Source organism: Gymnogyps californianus, chromosome 4 (genome assembly GCF_018139145.2).
Source record: "Gymnogyps californianus isolate 813 chromosome 4, ASM1813914v2, whole genome shotgun sequence".
NCBI lineage: Eukaryota > Metazoa > Chordata > Aves > Accipitriformes > Cathartidae > Gymnogyps > Gymnogyps californianus.
In genome coordinates, this window is record NC_059474.1 from 15,127,439 (window position 1) to 15,151,523 (window position 24,085).

Consider the following 24,085-nt stretch of genomic DNA (forward strand, 5'->3'; position numbering starts at 1 on the left):
AGCTCAGGATATCTCTGGTTTCTAGGTACCCAGTCGTACTTCAAGATGCCAGCTGCACCAACAAGGATGTTCTGGTTCACACGCTGTGCTGGTTTTGGTTGGGATAGAGTTAATTTTCTTCATAGTAGCTAGTATGGGGCTATGTTTTGGATTTGTGCTGAAAACAGTGTTGATAATTCAGAGATGTTTTCGTTACTCCTGAGCAGTGCTTACACAGAGTCAAGGCCTTTTCTGATTCTCACCCCACCCCACCAGCGAGTAGGCTGGGGGTGCACAAGAAGTTGGGAGGGGACACAGCCGGGACAGCTGACCCCAACTGACCAAAGGGATATTCCATACCATATGATGTCACGCTCAGCATATAAAGGTGGGGAAGAAGAAGGAAGGGGGGGTACATTTGGAGTGATGGCGTTTCTCTTCCCAAGTAACCGTTACATGTGATGGAGCCCTGCTTTCCTGGAGATGGCTGAACACCTGCCTGCCGATGGGAAAGAGTGAATTAATTCCTGGTTTTGCTTTGCTTGTGTGTGTGGCTTTTGCTTTACCAATTAAACTGTCTTTATCTCAACCTGTAAGTTTTCTCACTTTTACTCTTCCGATTCTCTCCCCCATTGCGACCGAGAGGGAGCGAGCAAGCGAGCGGCTGTGTGGTGCTTAGTTGCTGGCTGGGGTTAAACCATGACACATGCCTAGTTCCCAGGCCAGCAGGCATTTTCTTCTGTCAGTATTTTTCCCTTCTAACCAGGTCACCTTTCTGGCTGCTCACACCTGCTTGCAAGACTGTGTTGAGTTACTGAAGGACAGTGGGACAAGCTCTCCAGTGGAACAAGAAAAGTCCTACATCTCAGTGTGGGGCCACATTCATTACAAGGCAACACTACCATCATGTTCCCATATGTGAATTGCTCATGAATTGGAATTCAAAGGGCAGCATGTAGCTGTGGGTGTGCACAGATATTGAAATAGACAAGGGATGGCGCTACTGAGGATACACAGCTGAAGAGCCAAATGATGAAAAATGCAGGTGGACAAAACTGAACAAACATGCAATGTGCTTTGAAATGGGAATGCATCTATAGCTACTTCATTAATGTATATTCCGTTTGTATCTCAGTTAATCTGCTTCCAAGGGTTTAATGATATTAAAATACCAAATGGCTGATAGCAAGTATGTTTCATTCTGTACATAATACTTGAATAAAATATCACAGACTAGCAGAATAATTAAGGTTAGAAGGGACCTCTGGAGATGGTCTAGTCCAACTCTCCCTGGTCAATGCAGGGTCAGCTAGGATAACTCTAGTTAACTCACAATAGATACCAAATTCTAGCAACACACTACCCTTTAGCAAACCATATATTAATTGCATGCAGAGACACAAAGACAAGTGCACATACATACACCTGGCCATTTCATTCAAAAAAGTATTATAAATACCATGACAAAGGTATTATAAATAACACCATGTGTTCTTACAAAGTTGGTGACCACATCTGAGTTATAAAGAAATGTTTATTAATACCTATGTAACATTGCATCCAGTCTGTTTTAATGCAACTTAGATTTGAACAGTTGTTGTGATTTAACCCCAGCCAGCAACTAAGCACCATGCAGCTGCTTGCTCGCTCACTCACTCCTCCCCCCACAGTGGGATGGGGAGGAGAATCTGGAAAAAAAAGTAAAACTCGTGGATTAAGAACAGTTTAATAACTAAAATAAAATATAATAATAATAAAAAATATAATAACACTATAATAAATGCAGTGAAAAGGGATATAACAAAAAGAGAGAAATTAGACCCAAGAAAAGACAAGTGATGCACAATGCAATTGCTCACCACCCGCTGACCGATGCCCCAGCAGCGATCTGCCCCTCCCAGCCAACTCCCCCCCAGTTTATATACTGGGCATGACATTCCATGGTATGGAATATCCCTTTGGCTAGTACGGGTCAGCTGTCCTGGCTGTGCTCCCTCCCAGCTTCTTGTACAACTGCTTGCTGGCACAGCATGGGAAACTGAAAAATCCTTGACTTAGGATAAACACTACTTAGCAACAACTAAAACATCAGAGTGTTATCAACATTATTCTCACACTAAATCCAAAACCCAGCACTGTACCAGCTACTAGGAAGAAAATTAACTCTATCCCAGCTGAAACCAGGACAACAGTCAAAGCCTAGTTTCAGTGAACTCACTTAAAAGGAGGAAGCCCAGAGGGCCCCTACCTCAGAGCCTTGTGACACAGGATCACACCCCAAGCATTTAAGGAACTTAGAGTAAATTCACTCTTGTTGCTTTAATATCAAGACTAAATTATTCAAAGGGTGGACTTTCATCTAGCTTTGCATCAACAGTTAGTTTTGCCTGGAAACATCCATCCTTGCATCATTACGCTGTACCCAGCTCTTACACACACGTAGGAAAGGAAGTAAAAGCACATTCTCCCCACTCCTCTTCAGTCCAAATTACACAGGCAGCACATTCAAATTTAATGTAATACCCATAATCCAGGGCACCCAGTATTGATTTTAAACAACTTTTTAAATCACACAGTTTATGAGTCCCAATATACCACAGTAAATTATGTGCTAAAAGCTTTGGGTTTTTTTGTTGTGGTTTTTTTTTTTTTGCTGTTGCTATTTCAGGAACACTGAGATTTTATGGTCTAAAACCACTTCTGGCAGATGGGATTGTTAAATCATTCAGATGCTGGTCCTCTCAATGTAGAACAGTGAGTTTGTAGGTATGATATATTCTCAGCCATGAACTTCAGTGCCTAAAAGCCATTATTTAGCACATCAGGCTTTGCAGGACTCAGCACTGGCAAGACAGTGACAACCCTGACACGGCCAAGTACACTGCAGTGTTGAGTATGTAGAGAATCAGGTACCTTCACAGGAGAGTAAAAGTGTGCTTAACAGAGAGGGTTTTGCTAGTCATAGTTTTTATACGTTCTGTGAACATCTAGAGTCAAAATGACCAATATTTTTGAATCTTTTGTTATAATTTGCAAAGAGTGGAGCTGTAGAACTGTCGCAGAAACACTAGATGGATAGCAATGTATTTTGAAAGTCAGTTTTCTGTAATGCTATCAATATGTAACGGTCAAGTTGGACAGGAATGTTATGTTGTATTGAGGTATAATGGCCGGATGAAACAGGAATATTAGGTCGTAACACTGTAACGAACGCAACTTGTTACAGGTTCAGGATGTCAGTTGGGAACTAGTACTACACGAACTGTAACCAACTCTAAGCTTAGAATGACGACTCAAAATGCGCAATCACTCACCAAGAACGCGAAGCTCTCAACCTGCAGGAGTTTCCGTGGGCGGCGTCCCGACCCACGGGGAGAGCCCCCGGCTGCAGACCCGCTGCTCTGAGAACTGGCTCCACGTGCCCTCCGGCGGGGCTCCATTTATACCGTAGGTCGGGTCGGGGCTCGTGGTCGTGTATGGTCAGCGGTCTGGAAACTTCTCTTAACCGAGGGGTTTCCCTGGCTGAGGTGTTTTTGGCGGGCTCGGGTAGCTGGGGGCGTGGCTTGGGGCACTGTGTACGTGACTCCAGTTGCTGGCCGGCTCGACCCCCAACCCGCGGCTTCTAGTTTAACTCTTTCCTTCCCGCGGTTGAGAAGTTTCGGCATGTATGGGGGCAGGTGCACCTGCCCCAAGAACATATGACTTTTGAGCAAACAGTTGCATCAGCCACCATATGTTCCCTTCAGGACATTTAGCTCATTCATTTCTCATGAATATTTTCACAGGATTTCACTAGCCAGTAGATTTCCTGTCCTCTTTCTCATACATATGTCCCGTCCCACTCGGTGGGTGAGGTTAACCTTTCGATTCTCTGTGCGGTAATCCCGAGCAACGACAATTACTCGAGAGGTTCAATCAGATCACAACTTTACTCAAAACTTGCTTAAAACTTGCCAGAAAACAGCAGATAGTGGCTTGGCAAAACTTGGGACAGTATAACCACGACAAACTCCTCGCCACGATATTGCCACGACAACCTCGCAATATTGCCACGACAACCTCGCAATATTGCCACGACAAGCTCACCATGATGTTACCCTTATGTACCCAGAATAAGGTCAGAAAACAGAGAGAGAAAAAGAGAGATACAAGAGAAGGGGAGAGAAAGAGAAAGCAAGCTGTCCCCCCCCCTTGGACCCAGCGATGCTCCCTGCTCTGGGTTGCAGTCCTCCGGTGATGGCCGTGCACGCCACGTGGCTCTTTGCAGTTGTGTCTTTTGTAGTCTAAATCTCCGTCCACAGTCACGCCTCCTGAAGACTTATAATGGGTTCATTCTAGACAGTTCTTGACATATATGGTGGTATTCCAGATGGGTCTTCACCTACTGAGCGTGTGCGGCTTATTGGGGTGGTGGTCTTCGGGGCTTTCCAAGGAGCTACAAGCCCCCTCCTCAAATAAGCTTGGTGTGGCCTCTGGCCATATCTGGTGGGTTCCCAGGCTGGCTCTGCCAGAACACAGGACTGCATACCCTCTGGCACACCCCCTGTGTCCATGCCAGCCGACTTCTTGCTAATGTCCCTCTTTGTTATGCAGACTGTACCTTGGTTGCTACAACGTTTGAGACATTGACAGACGTTAACTCTTTCAGTCCCTTACAACATATTATTTACCTGAACAACATGGACCAAAATAACCATGTCAGGTGAGGAGTACCAAGGGCCCTCTACAGTTAGTGGTTGTACAGTTCCAGTGGAGTAAGCGAACTGTGCCAAGGAAGGCTTTCTGGTGATAACGGACCTTCCAGACAGGGGCTGTGCTAAAACCGGCGTAGCATCATTTGAGCTGTTGAGAAATTTACTGACAGATCACTAAGTGCTTGATACTTTAACGTCCAGAAGCAGATTTAGAGTTGAGTCAACAGGTGCTCCTCTGCATCAAGGAGCCTAGCAGATTTTGGAAGCTCTAGGAAGGCAGCAGATGTTATACCTAATTTCTGACTGTGGTCTGTGTCCTCGAGGTGTAGTCTAGCGACAGTGCCCAGCACTGATAAATGCCTGCCAGCCGTCTTTGTCATTTAAAAGTGACTCATTCTGAAAGCAGAAAATAGGACTTTGGGCACCATTTTTTGCTTACTTTTAAGGTGTCTGATCCATCTTCTAGTGAGTCTTTTCCATTGATTTTGGGAAGAATGGACCCTAGGACTCTTTTTTTCCGCCCCATTTCTTCATACTGCATAGGAATATAGGACTGGAAATGACCCTGTGTGCATCAATTATCATCCTTTACTATTACAGACATAGTATAATTAATGACTTTCAAACCCCAATTTAATAACAGCTAGGTTGTGGCTTTTTTTTGTTGGGGCCCTGAGGGCACCAAGAGGCCTGATAGTCCCTTCCCAGCCCCACCGGGGCCTCCCCGCACCCTGCCCATGGCCCAGGACCCCATTTCAACCCCCACCTGGGGCCGTCAGTCCCTGCCCCAGTGACGCTGTAGGATGCTGTTCTCCAGCTCCCTTGCCTAGCCATGGGTCCCCCTGAGCCAGGCCCATCCATGGCCTGATGTCCTGGCCTGGCCTTGGGCTGTCCCCATCCCCAGGGAGGCGCCTGATGCCTGGGGCTGCCCTGGTGCCCCCAGCTGCCCTGCTCCCAGGCTGGCAAGGCCCTGCCCTGATGGCTCCCGTGGGAATCTCCCACTCGCCCTCACTGTGCCCTGACATCTTTTTTGCATCCTCTATTGCAGCTGGAAGGCTATTTCAGAAGCTCAGTTTACTTCTTATTCAGAGCTTTTTTCTAATTTTCTACCCTAAAGCTATTTATTATGAGCCTATAATTATTAGTGACAAATTTTTCTCTCACTTCGACAGAATTTTCCTTTCATAACAATGCAGTGATGTATTTGTAATCAATGATCAAATCAATTCTCAGTGCTGCTTTGCTGGATTAAATAAGCCAAGCCATACTTATGTGATAGGGTCTCCAAATTCAGGGTTATCCTGGCCATCTTTCAGTTTGTGTCCCTCTTGAGTATGAATGATTGGAATCATACGCATTACCCCAGAGAAGACAGCAGAAACGCTTCACACAATAACATTGATATTTTCCTATCTCTGCTTGAAATACTGTAATTAATACATTCAGGGATTGCCTTTGCCTTTTTCAGAGTTGCCCTTCATTGGCAGTCGGAAGTATCTTGTTATTTAGTACATCTAGATCCTCTTGCCTCCAAAACATGAGATTCCAGCTTGTAACAGCAGTTTGTGTTGTAAAAGTGCCCCAGTACACAATCGTCCATTGTATACCTGTGGTCTCCTCTTTATTCTCTTATACTGACAAGAAATGGGAGAATGAAGAAAGCGAAGAGTATAGACAGCAAATTCCCAAAGAGTGATGAGTTCAGGAAAATGACACAACACCCTAGGGAAGGCTAAGCTATAATTTTGAACTGTGCATTGTAAAAAATATCAACATAGTTTAAAGAGAATATTTTCTGATCTAAGGAAAAGACTGTAACTGTCTGGAGACCACCTGTGGGCCTCCAGTGCTGCAGGCTGTGGAGAGACATTCGGTTCTGTACAAGTGACATCTCACATTAGTCAGTGAGTGAATAAGCACTGACTAATAGGCCCATCTTCCTGAGCTTTGCAAGTCTCCTTGTTTTCCTTTTTTTGCATAAATGTCATTTCATAACTGACATCTTAGTAATTTCAAATAGCATCCTAATGGTTCTTAGCCAAACTCTGTGTACAGGACTGCTGCTGTTCATTCACAGCAGTGCAGAAGCAGTAACTTGTAAGTAATCATGAAAGAGCACACAATTTTGATTTTAGTACAGAATGCTTTTTGCGCACACGTAAGAAACACTCTAGATAAACTCATATTAAACTATTCTTTTTTTTATGTGTAACAAAGGATCTTTGAAATTTGGGTTAACGTTTGTTTGCCAGAAGTTCTATGGCAACACACCTGTGCATGTTAGTAACTTCAGTAAGAGTTCAGTATTTGAAGACTACAAGCAATGAAGCAAGGCACACTTTAGGTAAGCTTGTTCATCCAAAGGGCTCTTTTTTTCTGCTTTTACATGAGGCATCCCAGGTCAGACAGCACAAGTACAGAGCCCTTTTTGCATATTGAAGTGGAAATTCAGACATTAGAACTTTCTTCAAATGACAAGATTGAGGTCCTAGTCTCTTTAGGAAAAAGAAGAGATACTTTCTACACTAAAGTCTCAGAAGAACAACTTATTACATTAATGATGGAACTAATAATGCCTGATTTCTAAGGCTTTGTGTATTCTTTCTACACTCCTCTCACTATATTATATCGGGATTCTCCTGCTGTGTTCCCTGCGACATTCTTTGCACCTGTAATGCCTCCAGTAACCCTCACTTAATAGCTAACCATCATTTCCACACACAGTCTCTCTTCTACATTACCTAAGTACAGCTGTGTCCAGTATGGAGCTGTGTTGATGCTGTTTGGCTTTTGGCAGGGCAAACAGAAGAGAAGACTTTTGAGTTTATACTGGGGCCTTTCCTTGAGGGACACTAATTTAGGTTGCTTTCCTCTCCCTCAAAGACAATTCTGTTCCTACAGGTTTCATGAAAACTGGTGAAAATTGTAGGAACATAATTATCTTTGAGACTACAATTGCCTGTCAAACCTGACTGATATTAGACAACGGCTCACAAATTATGAGAGGGACTGATGGATGGATAGATGGATGCACACTACAACCACAAAAGCCCCATTTTTGAGGAAACCAGAATGCAATGATGGCTTGCTTCAGGCATACGTTCAAAGTCTAAAAATGCAGCATGAATTGTCTCTTCCAAAACCTAAAAATAGGGAAATGCTTTACCTATTGGTTGTTTACATTTAAGTTATAGAAAACAAGTCTGCCCCAATGTATCATTAATAAAAAGACATTGTAAAGCAGCATTAATCATTTTAGCAAAAATAGATGTAGTCAAATGTAACAACTCCTTTTGACATTTTGTGGGAACAAGCATTACAGTTCCTCCAGTTTTGGGAAAAGAAATAGGTGATCGAGTTGTGCACAGACACTTGGGGTATGAAAGTTACCAGTGCTGCGGTTTGCTAGTGGAGAAAGAGCCTTGAGAGAAGGGAGAGCCTTGAAAAGAAAGGGGGAAGAAAGATGGATTTCCTGTGGGTTCTCAGGGTTCGTGTGAGTGCTCTGTGTATCTGTGATCTGTGTGTTGGGGCATCTATATATGTATATATGTCATATATATGTGCTCTGTGTTCATGTGCCTACTAGGAATACATCTTCAGCCTCACTGCTGGTTGGACCTGGGGACATGGAGCTGCTGCAGCCAGCATGATATATTGTCTTCTAACAGTGATACTTAGCCTACAGATGCTAATACTTTCAAATGATAGAGCTGGTCTGTACTCAGTGAAATATATTGAAGACTGGATATGTTGCAGCACTGGCTTAGCACGCTGAAAGACTTCTAAGCATAAACAACCTCTATTTAGATAGATGTTTAATTTCCCAAGTGAAGGAAAACAATAGGGTGGTTATGCTTTCCCAAAGAAAGACTAGCCATTATTAAAGGAACATTTATAAAAGGTATATTCTGACTGTGAAGGCATATTTTCTAGGAAGAATTATTGAAAAGGACCAAAACACAACACCTCTACATTCTGTGTAACAGCATTATTTGGTCTTTGATGTAGACAGACACCATCTGATATGCCTCCCACATTCCAGAAAGCCTGACTTCTCTGGGGGAGTGGGCAGAGGCGATGCTGACAGGCGAGCAAGCACCAGAAGAAACAGCTCTTGCTTCTGACTTGGGTTTCAGCTTACTCCCAGGGCCTTTCTACCAGAGATACAGGATTCTGTAAATTTTTTAGAACTGTTTTCTTTACAGATCCATGAGATTAATGGCAAGTGTCAGTTGATGTAGAAATGCGTCCAGGATCACCTGAAATTGTGCCATAGTCTAAAAATAAAAGGAGTTTCTTTTTTTTTTTCTTTTTTCTTTTTTCTTTTTTCTTTTTTCTTCAGAAAGCAGTCATGCAATATTAACTTCAGCCCAGCAGGACTGTCTGTATGCAAGTGAGGGGTTTGAGAAATGCAGATGATGCAAGAACATGAAGTGTGTCTGATCCAGGCAGGTGCCAAGAACACAGGACTGAGTGAGCGTGCTTAGGAAGCAGCAGCTCTGCCACGAGGTCAGTGCAAATCTGAGGGAACTGGTTTACCCTCTGTGTACTGCGCTAGGGCTTTTCTGCAGGAACCACGGCTTCTGTAGACACTCCTGAGAAAGCATGTGACTATCTTGCTGGTGTACTTCTGGCAGCAAAGCATAGTAGGCTGAAAACACAGGACTTCTTCCTTGTGCTGAAGTCAGGTCAGTCATGTTCCCTACAGTCATACTGCAGCATTGCATGGACTGACGTGTTATGCTCTCAGGAACCGCACAAGAAAACACAGCCTTTTGGATTGCATTGAAGATGCATTCTTTGGCCTCTCTGAATGAAGCAGAAGAAAGCTTTGCAATGACAGCCACTGGTTCTTGTTCAGGGATGAGGGAAGTAGGAGTGTTTAACTGTGTTACCATGACATTTTGTTCTGGCAAACCAGAATCTCTACAGCAAATTAGATAGAGTTTACTGAAACAAATCCTGTTGGTTAAGCTGATTCATTCCTGCAAAGAAAGACGTCTCCATGATGACTTCTCTTGTATCTTTCTGGAAACAGTTAAGCTGCAGGGTGCATGGCTCGAGTGGAGATGTTTACTAAATCCCTTCCCTTAGCTGCAGAAATAAGTGAAGAAGACTGCCAGGACTTCAGATCTGGCAAAGTTAATGTACTGCATCCTTATATGGATCAACATCAAACCCAGTAGCATCATAGAACCAAAAGGAAAAAAAATCCTTTTTAGGAACCATTTAATGTTACACAAAAATGTACACTATGGCAAAAGGATTATTTTGAGAATAAAAATAAACATCATGAAACTAAAGATATAGTTTGAGATGCTGCCAAAATACTGTTCTGCTAGTCCTGCCTGTAGATCAAGGAGCATTAATAAATTAATGAAAGAAAGAGTCCTTCTGAGAAATTAACAAGAGCATAATGGGATTGTCACAGTTTTAGGAAAAACTATCCAAAGGCGAAATTAAGAAATCCACTGTTACAGCCAAAGAATGCCTGCTTTATGTCTCAGTACACTTTCTTTGAAAATGGAGATGTCTGACAGATTATGCCTGTTATGCAGATGATAAATAACTTGGAATTCTTCTTACAAGTGGTGCAGCAGTCTCTGAGAACAATAGCTTCTGGTGACATTTGATTTATGAAAATCCTAGTCCTTGAAAACATAGCTGAAAACTGCAGATGGCAGCCCTCAACCTCTGAAAACACTCCTGGAGATTTAACTGAGCACTCTGATGATTTTGACTATCTATCTGTGTCATCATTGTGATGAGAAACCCTAATGCAGATAAGCTGCTTTAGATACCGCACACATCGATAGTGAGAGGCAAAGAATTTGCAGCTCAGATAGACAGAGACAAAGGTGAAAAAAGGAGTTGTGTTATTTCTGTTTCACAGAGAGAGGGATAAAAGCACAGGGGAAGAGTTGTGGCACTCTGTTTCTGTGCTAGCAGAAGCGAGCTTGCTCCCTCCCATGTGCCAGGCTACCCAGAAGCTAAGGCAGCTGCATTGACATGGAGCTGAATCTCAGCACAGCTTGTGAATTTGAAAGCTGCTATTAAGCCCCCCTTGAAGCTGTCTCTTCTTCAGGCTGAACAAGCCCAGCTCCTTCAGCCCTTCCTCTTAGGGCAGGTGCTCCAGCCCCAGACCTCCTCAGTGACCCTCCTTTGGGATGCTTCATCTATCTTTCTGGTAGTAGATGACCCAAAACTGGATACAATAAAAATCTCTTTCAGATTCTTTGGATTCAGAAATGCACCGCTCTCAGCTAAAGAAATTCCTTCTGCTGAAGCATTCGTCAAAAAGTTGGGTGAGAACTGCAGTATAAAACCATGAGTTTCAATGCTTTGCAGGGTACAAAAATCTAGTTTATCAAATCTTGGAGTTACTTGTTTTTAAGAATCATTAAATACCTCAAGAGAGTTTTATGGTTCGTAAGACCAGAGTCTCTAAAGATATAAATTCTCTGTATTGGAGCAAACTCCAACCTCTAATTCTTGAGGATTCAATGGAAATATTTCCTGGAGATCAGTAATTCTATAATCATCAAGACCATCACTTTTTTCTTAGAAAAACTTTGTTAGTGAACAGATACTGGGCTAGTTGGATGCTCCACTAATTTAATATGGCATTTTTTCCTCTCCTAAACATGATGCTCCACCTCCCAACTGTGTAAGATTGTTTCCTATTTTTAATTCACTAGTAGTTTTCATGGCGCAACCTTAATATACTATTTCCAACCCCCCCTGGCTACATCTGGGTCAGTATGAGAAAGAACAGGGGAATTTTCTTTGCACCACGCTGAAGGATGATAAATCTTTAACCCTGCATGTGAACGGAGCAGGGACCAATGAAATGCTGATATGACTGAAGAAGGTCCTTCATCACTCTCACAGAAAAATGCAAGGCATGCTGAGTGCGAAGAGGATGCTGTCCCGTGGCTCCCCACCAACAGCGCGCATGAAACTGGAACAACGGGAGGCCCTTCCAGCCTTCCTGCCAGCAATGTGCACAGACGGAGATATCCATTGACGTATGTCTTTATATATACAGACATAACGCAGGGGCAGAGTTGTAGGCGTGTGACATCCCAGTTGGGTGTTGGGGACTTTCCCAAGAAATCAAGGCTTCGCCGTAGCCTCTCTTCCTGACCGACCCTCTCTGTTCAGGCATCAGTCTGCGTCTGAAATGATAGTACTAAAAACAGGCTGCAGGAAAAGGCAGGTGTATTTACGGCAACAAGAACAAAAGCTTTATAATCCTAAATATTGCAAATGACAGGCCTCTGCCAGCAAGGCACTACAGCAGCCCTGCAGCAGGAGCCAGCTCTCTCCCCGGCAGACGCGGTGGCAGCGACATCTGGTGTCAAGAGCTCAAATAGGAGGTTTCAAACCAGGACCTGCTCCACTGGGTCTTTCTACATGAAACCTATTTAATTTAGTCTTGTTTTCTTCCTAGTATCACACTTCCCCGCGCCCCCCCCCCGCCATGTTCCCAAACATATGCAGTATCAGGCTTGACCGCATCCAGGATGAGGAGGGAGAGCTTTGTCTTTAGAAGAGGAGAAGGGGATTTTCCAGTGGCAGAACTACCACGCAGACAAGAGGGTGCTGGGAAGCTATAACCTCTCTAACCTGACACATCTCCCTTATAATGTCTAAACAATAAAGTCTTTTTACTGTGTACTCAGCAGAAACGTAGTGCTTTCTGTGGGATTCTGTGATTCTATGAACTACTTCCCTTGCATGCCAGGGGAAGAAATATCTCTGGCACAAGATTTTCTGCTTGCAATATCATAACTCTTCTTCCTCCTGTCCTGGAGATGGGCAGACAGTCCAGACAGATTGGCTTGATCGAGTGACATAAAAGTCTGTGGATTTCCTGGGAGTTTTACTTTTTAGGGATTATGCCTAAAAAGAGTAAAAATGAAAACCGTAATTCAAAAGTGAAAACAGCAGTTAGACAACCGAGGTTATTATACTGCTGCTTATATCTACTTGCTACGAATTTAAAGGATGTGTAAGCTTGAACATCAGCTTGAGCATTATCTGGGGCTCTTTGCCAGAGACCCTAATCTCCGATGTTCATCCCTAGCAGTGACCTTGAAGGCTTTTTGTGGTGATCAAGATTCCAGGACTCGCCATCATCCGTGCTTTGGATCTGGTTAAGTAAGTGAAGACGTGGAAGGAATTCTTCAGCCACTTCTAAATGTTCCTAGACAATAAAGGTGCTCCAGCTGTGAGAATCTCTCTCTAAAAAAAGTCAAAGGCTGACTTATCCTCTTGATGAGAATACATTTTAGTCTCATTAGTAGAGCACCACTGTGATACACAAATGATGAGATCAGGTCAAAAATGTGAACTGCAAATAGCTTGGAAGCGTGAACAGCAATGGCAAAGACATACAGTTCTCCAGCATGCATGGATTTTTCTTTATATACGATCAGAGTGACCACTGCCTTCTTATAAAATTTCCTGCTCAAAAATACAACTTTTTTCAAATGCTATGTCGATGTGCAATGAGAAAACATGAAAAATATCAGCCAGTTATGGTCTAGAGTCTTCTCTTGCAAGCAAAGGTGACACAACAAAACAGTGAGTTCAGTGAACTGGGAAGGACACATAAATTCAGTTTAAAATGTTCTTGAAGTCTGAAGGACTCTGTGGCTCAGATTTCAGAGAATGGTATCATTAATCAGTGCCTGTCTGCAGGGAGAGTCCTTGTTCAAAATGACAAGATTCAGAGTTTACTCTTCCCCACTGCAATCGCTGTTAAATGTAGAGCCAATTACGTATAAAATATTTATAGTCTCTGTCTGCATCCCTTTTTACTGAGACCTGGAGATATTCCAGTAGGTTTGATGTTTTTGAACTGGTGCTCATTCACTTGCCAATCTCATCCCTGCTTATGCTGTCTCCTGGGAGCTTAGGCTGAGTTTTAGGAATTTCTGCCCTTCTTACCAGGCAAAACTGGTGAGTTCCTATGTTCTGTGACACTGCTCCCAGGGGTATTCCTGGTACCCCCAGGAGTGTACACTTGGCTTCCTGGAGGCAAGAAGTAGCAGAGATTTCCTCTCTGAAACAATTGCTCAATAACTCCTGTTAACTGTTATTCCTTACAGACCATACCAACAATACAGACAATTTTTGCCGTGTCTGTAAGTAGTTAGCCTTCTCTACTAAGCTGACTGTATCTTTTCACTTGTATTATTAGAATGGCATTATATTCTGTTATTGGTTAGTGGGCTTTCTGCACCCTTTGTGGAAATGGCAGCTTCAGGTTTGCTTGAAGGGCTTTTTGTTGCAGCTGCTAATCTAAATGTGAAGTGTGAGGCTGCCTGCTCCATGTTGGGCAGGGGACACTGCCTGGGAGTTGGTATTCCCCTCTTTCTAGTAGGGCAGAAAAGATATGGGTATTCTTCTGACCCTATTCTCCTTGTCTGGCATTACCCTCACTTTCAACCCATCTCTCTTCCTGGTACAGGAATTAAAATCTGCTATACTTTTATATAAAGTGCTGACGTAAATGTTTTCATTCCTGCTGTGGTCAGAAGGTGATGAGAACTCTTGTGTTGGCTGCTGTTTGCAGGTAGGTATGAGATTTCTCCCCTAAACTGTGTTACAGCTGTTGCTGCCAGCCATAAACTTCTGGGTGGTTGATATTTGGAAAGTTGAAAGGGAGAAGTGTCTGTTTAGCCTTGGCCCATAGTGAAGAGATTAACAACAGCTTTGTCAAATGTATTCCCCTATGTAATATTACTTGCTAATTCTAAATTAATTCCGGTTTCCAAGTTATCCTGAAAAGAATGGGACAGTGGTATCTTTTAAGTTTTATTGCATGGACAAATGTCAGGATTACATTCACTAATGCCTAGTTATATGCTGCATGTCGTAAAAGCACCCCTCCAGAAGGCAGATTAAGACATGGAAATATTACTAATCGTACTTCACTGAATGAGGAACAAGTTAGCTTAATTCTCTTCCTGAGTATTTGCTTCTGTTCTTTTACTAATTTTTTACAAATTATTTTTATCTATCTTAAAAAATTAGGCAGCAATAGCTATTAGCTAATAAAACCTGCCTTATAGGAATATCCTAAAATACACTTTCCTACTATACATACATGCATTTGAATTTTTTTGATATGTTCATGAATTTTCTTTTTACTGACACTTTCTTATGATTTCATATACAAGATGTGGTACAGGTAACTTGTTTTCCTATTTATCTGTTGAGTGCCTAATGCATTTTCCATTATAAGGCAAAATAAAAGACTCAAGTTAGGAAACAAAATCAATCTTGCTTATATCAGACAGTCTAAGTGAAAATAAACCAGAAAAAGTTGGAGTTGGATCACAGTAGAATTACTACCATTATTTTCAGTATATTTTTTTGAAGAAAAGCTTTTACGTTTTTTAGACTGAAATTCTAGGAATACAAAAACTCAGGTCAGAAAAGTGAAGGCTTAAGGTGAAAAGATTCCTGCTAATTTTGCAAAATAAACAAATGTAAGAGAAGAAACTGGTAGATCAGAAATACTGAAGCTCTAAGAAGTGACAAGGCTTTAAATAAAAGTTGAGGTACAGGAGTCTAACGTGAAGCAAGCACCATCTTCTTAGTCAGTGGTGAAGACCTTGCAGATGTGTGCATGCTTTAAATACAAACTGCAGAAACTGTTTTACCCTGTAGAAGAAGATGCTTGGAAGATGCAATGGAAAACTGAAGGTACCCAGGAAGGATCCAGGCAGTCCACAGAGCCGGTACATGGCTTGGGCCAAAGACAGCAAATGTTGTGGCCGAAAGACAGGAGTTTGTGATATGGTGCTCAACTCACTGTTTTATGTGTTAACTCTAAACAACTTCTTGAACTATTTCAGTTATTAGTTTTTCACCGGTGAATCATGAATCCACACCTGTCCTTGCGTCATGTGTCCGGCGCTGTGCTGCAGACCGTCCCTGGCATGGCAGTGCATGACTGGTGACACTGAGCTTCTTATTTCTTGTCCTTAATCCTCTCGCTGCTGCCTTTCTCCGTTGCTGCTGACAACAGCTCCATCCTGTCACTCAGGCTCATAACGTGAAGTAAGGACTCCTCCCTCCTCTACATCCTGACTTGGCTGTGAATGTCTTTCTGCTCCTTCCCTCCATTCAATTAAATACAGGTTAACCATACCTGCTGTCCTTCAGGTATCTTTCCTCTCTGGCTATAACTTCTTTCCTTGCAGCCTCAATGGGAACTGTCTCTCTGCACTCCCCATCACTCAAAACACAACACCCTGCTACACCTGCCACTGTTTCTCCTTTTTGCGCGTTGCCACCGTCTGGTTTAAATGCCTCATCTTTGTCCTGAAGGCCCTTGTAGCTCCATCTCGTTCTGCAGTCTGATCTTCTCTCTTACCTTGCTCCCCTTGCTCCAGTAATGGCTCCAGTCTTTTCTCCGGGTTGTTTTCTTCCTTTATTCCTCTCTGCAGGACTTCTTCCACATTGTATTTTTAGAGCTAGACCTGCCATCAGAGGTTCAAAGCTGTCATAAAGAGTATTATACTTTCATAAAGTATTTCTGGGAAGCTGACAGACACTGTATGAAACATCACACACTACCAGTACTTTAACAAGGTGCTAGTATAAAGGCTTGAATCTCTGATTGGTGTCTCCCTGTCTTAACCTATGTCCGCCTGTAGGACTACAAGCTTTTCAGACAAGGGCTGTCTCTGACTGTTGTCTCTTTTATATGCCTAACTGCCATGCCTCGCAAGTAACTTTGTGAGAAATCTGGTAACATATTGATATAGATTTTAAGATACAAGCTGTATTTTTTATTATATCGCATATATGAACAACCTTTTTTGTAATATTGGGTGACATATCTTGCTGCGTTGAGATGGCAATTGGGAATGCAAGTGCAGACATCAGGAACAAATTTCAGAATAAATGTCTTACTGCCCAGTTGTTGCTTTGGCAATATCTTTTAATCCCAGGGCTTTTCTTCTGTAAGTGTTCCAGAAAAGGAGCTGAGAGATCTCTCTCTCCTGTGTATTTAAAATACCTTTAAATTTGGGTGAAGTCCTGTGATATTTCTTCCCCATTGATTCCATTGTACATGCATCTCATAGCTGATGATACCGGCTCATTAAGGAAGATGATGCTGCTCATTTGCAGCATGAATGCCTTAATTTTAACTTATTAAAATATTACCTTTCATTGCTTTGCCTATCAGCTGAATGTGAGATGATACGTGCATGGTAGAGCCTGATGACAATTGAAGTACAATATCCAGCTGTGTTCTGCAGTCTAGGAAAGCATTAATGTTTTCCCCATCTGTTCTCACTTCCATTGTAGCGTTTTGCCTGCCACATAATATTAAAATGCTGACAATCTCAAGCAAAACATGGACTGAATGTTTGTCCCTGTTCTTATCATGCTCAAACAGACTTGCATGTGGTTCTTATTTCACCATCACAAATTGAAATAATACACGCTGATTTAGCTGCAACATTCCCATGTTACTGTGCTTGTACCTGTAATGTACCTAGTAAACCAGCATTTAATGAAAATTAAACTGGATGAAAAGTATTTTATTTATGTTTTGTTTAGAAACAAATAGGAATTTTGGCAACAGCCATGAAAGACAACATTGTACACAGCTATGGATGAAGAAGAATCTGAATCCAGTATATATATACATATAACATTGATTATATAAATAGAGATGTTTCTAATATTATATTAGTGTTATGTCTATTAAAGCAGTAAATAATCGATGAAGTATTTTCTTTACTAACTGCTGTAATTTAATTATAAAATCCTGGCTTTCCCAGCCTGGTGAGTTGCACTCTCAGAGCAGTATCTGCTGTTTGCTAGAGGCCAGTCAGTAATTGTGAACAATAGGTCTGTCCTTTACAGTGCGTAAAATATGGAGCTCGCTCTCAGTTAAGAGTGTGCAGTTTCAATTCGAAACAGTTTTGTGGATCTGGATGTATTTCATATCTTCACTTTTCTCTAGTTCTGGAGTTGTTTTTTAAACTTTGTATTTCTCAATATAAAAATGCAGAAAGCATAAGGTACTTGGTGTATGCTGTTACTGCTGTGAAAAATCAAACAATCTGAAAACAGAGTTAAACTCTGTGTGTATGAGAGAATATATATGTATTGTGCTTATCATAGCAGCCCTGTGTGTCATTATGCTGGCCTGATCAGACAGAGAGTGTTACGTGTGGGATTATAGTGCTGGCTTGTGAGTAAAAGTGGGACAGAAGGACAGAGTCATATAATCAATGGAAACTCATTTATTATACAAACAAGCATCTCTGCTTGGTCCGGATGGATTTTCCTTATGGACAGGTGGTGGTGTGGCCTTCCATTTGGGCAGATGGGGTGATCAGGCTGATCTGGTTTTAGAAAAGATGAGAACTCGGTTTGTAATCATGTCCTCACTTCTTCTTTTGGCTGGGTTTGGCTCTCCGTTCTTACAGGAGTGTGCACATAGGGAAGTGATGAGCCCCAGCAGCCCCGCCTCACTCCACACTGGTGCCAGCCAGTTCCCGCTGCTGCACGAGAGCTCTCATTACATGCAGGGCCAAGCATAGGCGAGACACCTTAAAGATAACAGTGCTCTGATGGGTCAAAACGTGGAGTCATTTTGGCTTAAAGAAAAAGTGTTCAAAAGCTAGGTCCTGTAGGTAGACTCCCCTCTTGCATATACTGTATGCTCGCTGCTCATTTTAGACCAAACCAGCCTTTTTAACCTGAAGATATTTTGCTATTAATATATTGATATTTGTTAAATGACAAGTTCTCTGAACCATGTAAACTGTCATTGACTATTTGGAAGAAGAAAAATGATATGTTTTGCGAAAAGGACAGACAAATGGTCTCCCAGTGCCAAACCTTCCCAGAACTAAGCAAGGAAGACAGACATGGTCTTCTCTTCCTTACCCTTTCTGAGCACTTTTCTTTATTGACACTGAAGATTTGCCAGACTATATAAACTGGTACATTTTGTGAAATTAAAAATAGTCTATCTTTGTGGCTTTGAAACTATCATTTGTATCTTGCTTATGGGTGGGGACAAATAGTGGAGAGGTGGAAAAAAATGCCCACAAAATTGTCAGGTAATAGAGCTTTCCTCAAACATAATCGCAATTGCCCTAGTTCATTACTCACAGTATTTGCAGATGGGCTTACATTGAAACAATAGCACTCTGCAATCACTTGATAGAAATATTTCTGGCAGAGATGTCTTTGCTCTGAAGACAAACCAAGCCTGCCTTCTGTTATACAGTAATTAGTTTTTGAAGCCTTGTATTATTTGAAAAAAAAAAATCCATCTTTGAATTCCAGTCACTGGAACTTCTTACACCCTTGTCTGCTGACCTCAAGAATTAATTATAAGTGCCTTCTCATCCTGTTTGGATTGAGAAAAATCTAAAATTTTAAAATAAAATAAGGAATGGTAGGCCCAGTAACCATTACAAGCTTCATTAGGTTCTTTCTTCATTACACATTTTTTTTCTTAAAAACAACGAAGGAAACAGACTAGTTTGCAAGAAATACACCTAGAAAAAGCAAGAAATATCATTATTATAATTATATCTCACTTCCCCATCACTCCTTTCCTGTTATAGATCTCTTCTACCAGCTTATAGTTAGTGTCCCTAGCGATGCTTCTTCTCCGCAGATGTTCACTGCCTTTCCGCAGACCTGTGGAGGCTGTGCCCTCACCAACGGGGTGCAGTCCCCTGGGGGCTGAATGCAGGGGGCAGAGCCAGCGACGGGTAACAGGGTCCATCGACAGTCCCAGAAACAGCAAGCAACAAAATAGGGCCAGGGTCCAGCCTGGGTGTCTGGTGAGCAGCAAAAGGAGATGGGACCAGATGGGCACACCTAGCAAGGTAGCTTGGGCAAGGATGGGGTGCCCAGGTCTGAGCTGAATTGGAGATCCCGGTGCATGGGTTGGGGTCACTGGTGGTGCTGGTCTGGGCAATTCAAGCCTGTTAGTGCCCTCAGGGGTCTCTCAGTTTTCTGGGTTTGTTTTTTTTTATTCACCCTTTCTCTTTTCCTTTATTCTCAGCCCTCTCCTTCATGCCTTAAAGTTCACTTTGATCTCATCCAGCAGTGTCAGCCAGCTTGTTTTCAGGTCTCACAAAATACTAGTCTGCTTGCTACGCCTCAGCTGGGGATGCTGGAGGGAAATTAGCCATACAGAGACCATTGCTATAGCAGACTAGTGACTGACAACAGAAAGGCCTGAAATCCTGCAAGCCAATGGACTACAGTGACAATTTCCGTGTATCTCATAAAGTCAGTCACAGCCCCTGAGGGTCCTTTTACCTTCTGCAAAGCAGCAGCACTCCACTGACAAGCAGAAATCTCATATCTCAATCCCTCCCTGCTTCATGGGGGATGAAATCTTGATGCTCAGGCCAGTCTGCTAGAGGAGGAAGGGTGTGGATGAGAATAATTCCTCCCTGATCCTGAAAATAATAAACTAGGTGGGCCTGATGCTTAGCAAAGGAGCAGTTGGCCAGTCACAGACACTGTTCTTTGTTTGTGCCCTTCCTTAGTGTATGCCCAGAAACCCACTGCTAGGGCTGACATTATGATTTATTCACTATAAAATCAGTGATCAACACTGGGAGGAAAACACGTTTGTTTTACATGGGGAAAAATGGCTATGTGGCAAGAATCCTGCATCCTGACCCGCTGGGAGAAGGGATTTGCATTGCCATACAAAATAGGAATGACAGATTAATTAGAGCTTTGGGCGTTAATTATATTAGGGTTGATAATTCTAAGGTAAAAGCTGCACAAGAATGATGTGTATATTTTCACTGGAGAGTATTCAGTAACTGAAATCTGTAAGACATTGCTACTTCTTTCTTTCATAGATTGTCTGAAACATGTCCAACACATTGAAGTAAAGGATAATATTATGTATTACAAGCTTGATTTGAAAAATAGTTGAAGAAATATCCTTTGGACTCCATTCCTTGCCCTTGCTGCATCTTATAGTATGGAAATGTGTAAATGTCCATAGTCATCTGCGGTACGTTTAATGATACCTCATTCAAAATGATGATAGTCCTATTCCTATATGTAATACATTAAGGTGGTACTTTCGGTAATAATTTCACTTCTCTTGTTCACTTCTTTTTGAAGTACTGCATCTCCACAGGTGTGCCGTCTTGGTGAATATAAATATTCTGAATGCTTTTAGAGAAAGCTATCTATATTGAAATCCATTGTAGCATTGCTTACTAATATTGTAAAAATGGACAAACTACTCATAAACGATGTTTAGAGGATAAACATCACTGTGTTAGTACAGCACTGGATGTTTCTTTACTGGTTGCTGTTTTTTGTAATTGATGCATTATACTTAATATGTATTGTCTTGATAAAACATTAATTAATTAATTCATCCTTTTTTTTGATACCCTGGATTGCTGGGGAAGTAAAAGAAACTGGCAAGGCAGGAGTAAAGAAATGTTTGCATAACAACTCCCACAGTGAAAATCAATGATGTACATGTGATGAAGATGTGTCAGATTTCCAGGAGTTCAGTTGTCATGGCTCATGACACCGTGACCCAGGTTTCATGTTTCAAACACAACTCTGGAAAGGCAAGACATAAATTCAGTGAAGACACAAATTCAGTGAAGACACAGATGTTCTTCAAAAACTGCAGAGTTTCTGACTGTGTCCTTTTTCACTTTGGAGTTTTTCATCTTTGGAGACGTCAGGTATCTCCCATGCAAAAAATAGAAGGGAACTCATCCAGCCAGCATGGTCACTTGGGTTGCCCACAATACTTCTCCTTTCCAATATAAGCCAAAAAAATGTCAGCTGTTCGTGGCACACAGATGATAAGCGCAAGATACAAAGTGAAGTATTGAAGACCAGTCTAGGCACTCCCTGTTCATGCACACTTGGTTGGAACAAGACATTTTGCAAACGCTATAGTGTGGCTGTAGCTTACAGTCTTTGGGTGTGTAAAAACCTTAAGTTTGAGAGACAGAATAAGATACTGGCTTGTAAATCATGAGCAATATCCAGCCCGCGATAATAAACAATCATTGAGATAGCTGGTGTCGTAACAGATGAGCAGAAAGAGATGATGCTACAACAGCACTTTTAGGGAGCATGTCTTGCTAAGTAGCCCTAACTGCATACGTGGAAAAATCCAAAGATTTCTAAGCAAACAATAGAGAGTAATACAAGTCCTGTCTTCATTACTTTAAATGTAGCCTATCTTTGTCCTAATGAGTAGTCAGGAATCCTAAGTCATATTATTATCCAGGAGCAGTGTGGAGCAGGATGGATTTTAGCTAGTAGCCTCTGGTCTAAAGATGCCTGAATTCAAAGCATATGTATTTGGACTCCCCAAACACCCCTCACGTTAACCATTATAGCATGTAAAAAATGCATCCTTCCTGTTGTAGTATACCACTAACCGGAAGAGGAATGTGGTCATAGTTGCCACGGTCATTATTCCCATAGTTATAATTGCTAACTGGTTACTGGAGTCACTGGTTGTATTCGGGACAATTACAGACGGCATACATGAACAATCTATTGCCTGTTTTGGAGATGTGGTACCCTGTAGTGTAGTCCAAGACACCGTTAGCATCAAGCTAGTGTAGTGTCTCCAAGGGTGTATAAAACACTGCAGTCCCTCCTTCCTGGTTTCACTCAGTCTTTCAAAGATAGGTCTCATGGTGAAATCTCCTTGTAGTATCTGTACCATTTTCAATTTGCAAGCCCGTAAATATTTTCTTCCAGCACTGGAGAGTTGTTTGAAGTGGATTTAAGCCTGAAAATGTATTTATTTTTCTTTTTTATCTTTTGCAGACCCCTATTAGATAATCCAGGAACAGAACTGCTGATTTATAGAGCAATACTACGCATCACTGGTCTGATTTCTTGGGTAGCCTGCATTTTGTTAGTTCAGCAAAATAAGAATGGTATTTTAGTGAGCAGAAGTGCCAAGAAGCATTGTTCCTCATTAAAAATCTAACCTGAGGAGCAAGTTGAATTAGTGAGGTGCCACAGTAGCAGGGTTATGTCATGTCCAGGATTAGATATGTTTCTCAGAAGAGGTTTTAATCTTTTATTTTTGTGGTTAACTGTTACACTGGAGCAACCGCAGAACTACAAGACTAGAGTTGGCTCATACATGCATGTCTTGAAGCCTGGCTCAAGCAGGCTTGATGGTCTAACTGTACGTTTGCCATTATTGTGACAGTTTCTGGCATTATGTCATGCTCCATTTTATGCATTCCTTGTTTAAACAATGAATAAGCAGCAGAATGTGTTACTCTTCACAACTAAATCCATTTTCTGTAGTTGTACGGGTTATATTTGAGATTATATATGAATTCTGTATTGGTTAAAAAGGTTTGATTTGATTCTTCTTCAGACTGTCACTTTATTTTTCTGAATCTCTGCTTCTAAATAAAAATCATGTATTAGATCTTCATTGGTCATGATATCTAACATTCTTCAAATGTACAAATCAGAAGCTTAATTTTTTTTTCTTTTTTATTGATTAGCATTATAGCTGTCAGTCTTGCACTGAATTTGGTGCAAGCATGAGGGTAGTGTCATTTCTCAGAGAGATATAAAAACCCCACCCCCAGTTATTATTTTTAACTTTTTAACTCATGTTATAAGCTTTCTTGATAAAGCTATTTGGCCCAAGAAACATTGCTCACTTATCTTAATTTGCCCTATCTCATATTCTTAGTTTTGTATCAGAGTTTTCTAAGAACACTGATTTCTTTATAATTTTGTGTATTTTAAACAGTGACCAATTTCACATGGTGGCTTATTTAAATACATGTATATGCATACATACATATATCTCTCCATATATCTGCATATCTATATCTCTCTATATAATATCCGTTGAAGGTTTTGATCTCTTTATGAAATTGATTCAGTATCCTCCCTCATTTACTTGTTTATTTATGTTTCTTAGACTATGGAGAGTGTTTAAGTAAGTTTGTCTAAAATTTTACTCTTGCCTGCTTGAATAGGAACGGTAGGTGACTGCAAGACTGGTTTCATTGCCAGTCAAAACAACAAGTAGCTATAATTAGTTTCTAAGCATATATTTACTGTTTCTTTCCATGAGTCACATCCTTGATCATGTAAAAATTTGTTATTGAATTTCATGGGTAGATTGGGAAGATCTTCGTTCATGTCTGTACTTCCCTATGTATTGGCATGTGATCAGAAATTACAAAACTCCATGCACGTTTAATTTTTGAAAGATACCCTAAAGAAATTTGGAGGAGTTAGGTCTTTTTATCCCCATTTGACATTTGGTGGTACAACACATTTCTGTCATGCAGAGAATAGAAATAGTACAAGAGAAGTTTTGCTACAGAGCATTTCCTTTGTTTTAATGGGATTTT